This window comes from Penaeus monodon, chromosome 16 (genome assembly GCF_015228065.2).
Source record: "Penaeus monodon isolate SGIC_2016 chromosome 16, NSTDA_Pmon_1, whole genome shotgun sequence".
Taxonomy (NCBI): domain Eukaryota; kingdom Metazoa; phylum Arthropoda; class Malacostraca; order Decapoda; family Penaeidae; genus Penaeus; species Penaeus monodon.
Genome location: NC_051401.1, coordinates 10,718,647 through 10,725,629, shown reverse-complemented (window position 1 = coordinate 10,725,629; position 6,983 = coordinate 10,718,647). Strand labels below are relative to the sequence as shown.

Genomic DNA, 6,983 nt, shown 5'->3' with positions numbered 1-6,983 from the left:
GATTTGGATAAGTGGATAGAAGAGAAAGAAAATGAAAGGGGGAGAAGAAAAGACCGTGCAAATTAGTTGCAACAAGGGCTGAGGACTAAGGCACTGGGCCTCAGTGTCTGCTTCCTAACCCCCCAACAGCAACGAGTAGAAAGGAATTGGGGGGGAGGGGGGATCATCAGGCATGCCTGCCAATTCATCAACTCAGCTGTGTGGACAAAAATTCACAGGTAAGTCTGGCAGAAGCTGTCCACCATTTGCACTGCCCGGCAGACACACCTACTTATCTGGATAGGCCTTGAAGAGGCAAATACATGTGCAAAAGACTCCTTGTTGATGTCTATTCCCTTAACTACAAGCATAAGCAGTCATCTGGCTTGCCCATCAAAGTTATCACAAAGTGTTTTGTTCATCAAACACTGCCCAAGAGTGTGAACGAGATGCAAGTCATATTTCCACTGCCTTATTTACCTTCTTGTTCGGAGTGACACTGCCCTTTGAGGTATAAACAACCAGAATGGTTTTAATGGTTAATGGTTAAAGCAAGATAAATGTGCTAGACATCAAAGGGTTTCATGTAGCACTATAGTTAATGTTAGGGAAGGGTGGTTGAGTTAGTGATTAGTTGTCTAAGCTGGGCAAAGGAATTGGTAAGTGAAAGGGTTAGAGTCGGGTGTGGTAAGGAGTTAGATCAGATGGAGGGTATGTATGAGGAAAGAGAATAGGTTGTTGAAACACAAAGTGTGGGATTCAGTAAGGATGTCTGATAGGTTGGGAGGTCGGTGAAGGGAGGATAGGTGGGGGAAAGCAGAGGTATTGGTATTGGAGGATGTGTAAGAAGGTCTCTTGAAGGCAAAGGATATGACAAAGGTCAGGTCTGTGAGAGCGGAAACCGCGAATATTCCAATGAAGGATAGTTATACTTTAGTGATATAGATTGTAGTACGTTTTGGAGATTTTGAGGGGGAAGCAGCTAGAGGGTGGGATAAGGACCAAGAGGTCTGATATGGGAGAGGTGTGGGAGTTGGTGTTCTACTAGGAGGGGGTAAGGGGATATTTGTGACATAAGGGATTCACGTGTGTAAGGGATAGGGGGGATGGTGGGAGGGTTCATAAGGGTTTCACGTGTGTATCCAGGAGGGAATGGAAGGGATAGAGGGGATGGGGGGAGGGTTAATGTGGGTGGGGTTGGGGTTGGGGTTGGGGTGGATGGGCTGTGTTGGGAAGGGTTAGGAGGATAGGGTGTAGGGGGATATCGTTAGGAGGAGGATGGATATCAGCAGTTACTTGCAGTGTGAAAGGAGCAGGAGTTGTAAGATTTGGAGGTTGAGTGTCAGTTTTCATTAAGTTATCTTGATTATTTTCAATAGTTTCTTCTGTGGAGTTGGTTGGGGAGTTTTGGGGTATAAAGGTTTTTCTTGTGAGGGGGGGAAGAGAGGATTGGTGTCTCAAGCGTAGGGGCAAAGGAAGGTGGAGGTGTTTGTGTGGTAGGGAAGAGGGGGTGGAACTTTTTGTTCCGTCTGTTACGGGTAGTGCGAGGAGGGAGAGAGGAAGGTTTTGGGGGTTGTAGTGGTGATTGGAGTATCTGTAGTAGAGATTGGAGTGTCTGGGTTTAGGATGGCAAAAGATTTTTGACTGGGGAAGGTAGGAGGTAGAAGAGGGGAGTTAGATGTAGGGTGGGTGGTTTAGGAGAATTGGTAGAATGAGCCGTATTACTGGAGTAAGGAGAAAGAGAGAAACCACGTCGACATGCTTCCTGTCTGGCTTCACGTAGTGAGTCCAAGTTTGAATCTGAGAGTTGCTACCTCAGACTCAAATTTGTAGGTGGGACAGCCCCTATAAAATACATTATGGGGGCCGCCACAGTTGGCACATGTGCGTGATTGTGCAGAGCAGTTAGATCGGGTATGGCCAGGTTGGGCACATAGGGGCATCTGGCTGTGGAACGGCAATGTTTGGCTGGGTGTCCTAGACGCCAACAATTTTGGCACTGAGGTGGAGGAGGTTGGTATGGACGAACAGGGAGGGATTCTCCTCCTATGTAGACGTTAAAGGGAAGGTCATGTCTACGGAAGATAATTTTGGCTATGTTAGTGGGTTTCTTTCGATGACCTCTGGGGGGAATGGAGTAGCATTGTACTGATGTTGCATCATAGTCTGTGAGACAGGCAAGTAGGTCTTCTCCACAGTCTGACCAATCTTTGTCATAGACTGGACAATTTGCTGGGGAGATTGAAACTGTTCCAGTGCAAGTATTGAGGGTTGGGTGGGGTTCTGCAAGATGGGGTTACCATATAGGTCAGTTAGTTTTGTTAATGCTATAGCTTGGTTTTCGGATGTTAATGTGACAAGACGGGAGCGGTCGGGTCGGCTACGGAAAGAGACTTTACCTACTTGTTTTTGGAGACATTGTTGGAAGAGCAGGGTGTTGTCAGAGTAGGGAGCTGTGGGAGGGATCACAAAAAATCGGTCCCATTTGGCTGCACTAAAGAGAGCATTCAAGATTGTTGTAGAGATAGGGGTAGTAGAAGGGTGGGGGCGTGACGAAGATGGAGTAGTGTTGAGGGAGGTAGTGTTATGGAGAGGTGGGCAATAAGGCTGTAAGGTATTAATAAGGGAGGATGGGGTGGTTGATGTTGGAGGTTGTGGGGGTAGAGGTGTTGAAGTTGAGCATGCTGGAAGAGTGGAAATGTTCCCTTTAAAGGGGTTGATTGTTGGCTACTGTACTAGTAGGCATTGATGAGGGGGTAGTTATTGCAGTGTTCGGAGCCGTGGTCAAAGGAGAGCCTGGGGTCAGGGAATCGGGTGGGTTTACATCGTTGGGGCTATTTGATAAAGGGGGAAGCCTCATTGCCCCTAATAGTGGGGATATGTTTTCATTACTGGCCATGGTAAGCCTGGTTATGTTGGGGATAAAAACAGTCCACCCCTCAGGGTCCCCTTGAGGGGTAAGGGCTAGGTAACAAATTAGGGGAATACCGTGCCCATGGCTCCCTCAGGCCGTTCAGGACTGGCACAAAGTCAGCCTTTCATCCTTTCAGCACGGCTCTCACACCTTAGGAGGTGGATAGCAGAAGGGTTTGGTGAAGGGACAGAAACGAAAAGTGGGAAGGAAAAAAAAAAGGCCATGCTAAATTAGTTGAGTCGAGGGCTGAGTCCCAAGGTTGGGGAGTTCCCCATCATTGGGTCCCAGTCTCCGCCTCCTAAGCCCCCCCACGACAACAACGGGCAAGGGATTGGGGGGGTATAAACAACCAGAAACTTACTGGAAAATGGCTATGATTATTAATAAGACTTGTCTACATGATCAGCCCAGTGCCTGTGTAGTCGTACACATGGGTGTGTTGGTACCTAGCAGGACTGTCCATCCAAACCCAGCAGCAATTTGTCAAACAACCAGCCAAACAGCCTTATCTGGTTATTTTACTTGGCTACAGGCATGTGCACTATTGATTTGCCTGTCAATTTTGCCAGAACAATGAGCATACTTGTATACTTGCCTAGCTATCTTTTCTAAATCTCAACATGGTCAAGCACTGTTTGATAAGTAAAGAACTTTGCACATCACCAGACTATCATGGTTGGAATTATGCATTTTCACCTCAAAGTATGACATTTCACAGGTTGGTCAAGTGGAAAAAAAAAAAAAAAAAAAAAACTAGGACAATCCTCACATCAGCTGCTTTAACCCATTCCCAACGGGTGGTATGTTCGCACTTGCCATGGCATGGCGGGACTATCTGCCGGGGGTATGTACGTACATGCCATGGTGTATGTATGGAGATGCCACAAGTTTTTTTTGTTACAATCATGGCAAATTATTATTTTTTCTGCCACTGAAAGTTTAAGTCATTTTTAACACTCATTTTTACTAAGCAAAAAAAAAAAAAAAAAAAAAAAAAAAAGACAACAAACCGACAATTTCATCTCCATGATGCCACACAATGTTTATTTTATTCAGACAATAGACCGAATAATGATCAACTATGGAGTCTATATAACAAAAAAATATCCTTCAGTCTCGATTTACCAGGAAATATGGCAAGTAGAGACTTTAGAAAATAATGAAAAGTGAAAATACAACATATGCTCGTAGCATTACGAAGAAACAGCATGGGATGCTGGTATTTGGCATGAGTGGTTGCGCATGCTAGGGCGACGATATAAGCCCCCAGCAGCAAGGCCCGGGCCACTATGAATACTACCCGTCGGGAAAGGGTTAATAGAGCAAAGGTTGAAGTGCAGATCAATACATGCTATATTTCAGAGATATTCACTATAAATTGTAACGGACTACATGAAAGTTTATAAAAAGTAGCGTACTCACATATATGCCTTCGATATCCTACCACAACCAAATTTTAAAAAGTTGCTCACAATGCTTACAAGGGTAAAGAAAAATGGCAATTGGTAGATGCCCCTAGATGAGGCAAGTTTTGGGTTCATAAAGGTGATCTTTGTGGCAGTTTTTGCATTCAGGATAGGGTTCATTTGTTCGAGTTCGGTTCTATTGTAAATTTTTATTACATGTTTAACCCACTGGATACGGTTGCATCACGGCAATCAATCAATTACATTCCAGAATCATACATCAATGGGAATAATACAAAATTGCCAAATGAGTAAAGTATCCCATCCAAAAGGTTTGTGTACTCGTGGCAAGTCTTTTCCATCACCCCTGCCTCCAGCTAAAATGGAGCTAAGTAATATATATCACATCTAGATTTGTATACCTCAAGAAAGTAGGGGTCAATCTGTCATGAAGTAATTTGTAAACATGAAAAACTAATATATTTGATGAAATGCATTTTCTTAAAAGGTGATTAATTATATTTTGTTTATCTAGCCACACATGTTTGTTATTTATGCTTACAGGAAAGCTGTAAAACACCAAGGTCTTTTTTCAGCTCTTCATATACGTATAATAGAGATATCTTAGTCATTGCTTTAGAACAGGTGAATTTTACTATTTACACACATTTTATATGCATTACCTTCTCTTTCTTTTAGGTCACTGAATGGAACATGCCAAAAGACAACATTGAAGTATAAAAAAATAAAAAATAACTTTAATTGCTTCCTCCCATTTTTGAGTTATCAGGTAATAGAGTGATGTATATTCATGTACCACACATTAAGGCACATGAATATTTCCTCAGTTACTCAACTAAATGGCCATAGCAAGAACTTCTCAACACATCTAACAATGCTAAATGTACTTTCTCTACAGCACTACAAGCAAAATAAATATTTTTTTCTTCTGCATAGCCTCAAGTAGTAAGCTTACTTAATGAGAAGAGAAATACTGATTAAAGAATTTCCATAATCAGTTTGTCCAAAGAAGCAAAGCAAAGATAATAAAACACAATTTTCCTTAACTTTTTATTTCAAGTTTAAGGAAGAATAGAGCCTTTTGCCGCATTATCTGTGGAAGAGAGAAACCACCAATTGAAATTGTGCAACATTCTAAACCATATGAAACTTGTACATTTCTCACACACAAATTTACAACACTATTCCTACAAATATTCATATAATTTTCTTTGAACAATAATCACCAAATCAAAAAAACAACACATTCAGCAACATTCACAAAATATACTTTACTATTCGGAACATTTTCTTTGAACAATCCTAAAACCAAAAACCAAAACCAAAACACATTCATTAACATTTGCATAATATACTGTATTAAACTTACAAGAAGGGAAAAATTTGATGTTTGAAGTGATCACCTTAATCTCCTGGCTTCACGCTCAGACTCCAACAGTGTGAGAATGTCGCCTTCACGAACGGGACCCTTCACATTGCGGATAATAGAACGGTGGGACTCATCCAGGAACTCAACGCGTACCTGAGTACACTGACCCTGGGAACCGGTACGTCCCAAAACCTTGGTTACCTGCAATATATCACATTTGGTAAACATCGGAGAAACGGTAAACATGAAAGTTCATTATATCCATAGTAAAACAAACACATGAAAGTACTGAAACTTTGAACTATATTTCAAAAGCACATTTTTTTTTACAATTAAATTGAAGAAACAACAGTATAAATCAAACTAGATAAGCAGCATGACTTAAATTTCAAAATATCTCTCAACTTTTGATTCACTTTCAAAGCTCTTGTCATTCTCAATAAGGCCCATCTCTAAAATGACAAAGCAAAAGGCTGTTTAATTCATAAATATATTTAACATCCTAGCTTCCTGGTGCATTGTCCTCTGTAGTTTTGTTAGATCAAATTTGCTTATGCTCTAGATGCACATGACCAACAAGGAGTCCATTACTAAGACTGCCTCTCACCAATTTAGCCCATTTCATGATTTCCAGGAAAAAAATTATATTCCTTTCTTTTTTTTTCAAGTGCCTTGTCCTACAAGGACGTTGGCGATCATGGATTTTCCATGATTTTCTTGGCAATTTAGAGCGGTAGTTTGCCGTTGCCTTCCGCCCGGTGTTTTTATTGAGTCACCATCTCTATTTAAACAGTTCTGGGACCCGTCACTGACTTGGGCTGGCTTGCCCACCCAGTGCCTTGGTAGGCAATCGAGGTGAAGTTCCTTGCCCAACATGCCAGCCGGTAACTCGATCCCTCGAACTCAGATTGTCGTCGTGACAGTCTTGAGTCCGATGCTCTAACTCGGCCACCGCGGCCTAGTATATTCCTATTAGTGTCACTATAATAATGACTCCCGTAAAATTGATTCCTTGTAAAAAATTGGTGTGGTCTAGGCAGGCCTAATATTTTACTCCTTGGTGACCAAATACTTCCAGAATCTGTAAGCAAATTATGCATGCATAACTGCTGTCAATTCATAAATATACAAGAATTTTAAAAAGAAAAACAAACTAATTATCAATCACTTAGCCCCAAACTTTTAGAAATTATCATCCAATGTCTAGAGTTTAGGAATGATCACATTTTACTCTCCAGGACCAGACTTTCCTAATCTCAAAAGGTTTATAAGGACGTCCATGTGACAAATACCA

The 6,983-nt window shown here is 41.7% G+C and overlaps 1 long non-coding RNA gene across 1 annotated transcript; it reads right to left on the bottom strand.

The window, feature by feature from the left end:
- Nucleotides 1-5,356: 5,356 nt before the first annotated feature.
- LOC119582505 lies at nucleotides 5,357-5,908 on the bottom strand. Its single transcript, XR_005229643.1, has 2 exons — nucleotides 5,724-5,908; nucleotides 5,357-5,413 (listed from the first exon to the last, which is right to left on the bottom strand). It is a non-coding gene; the product is annotated as an uncharacterized LOC119582505 (long non-coding RNA).
- Nucleotides 5,909-6,983: the final 1,075 nt, after the last annotated feature.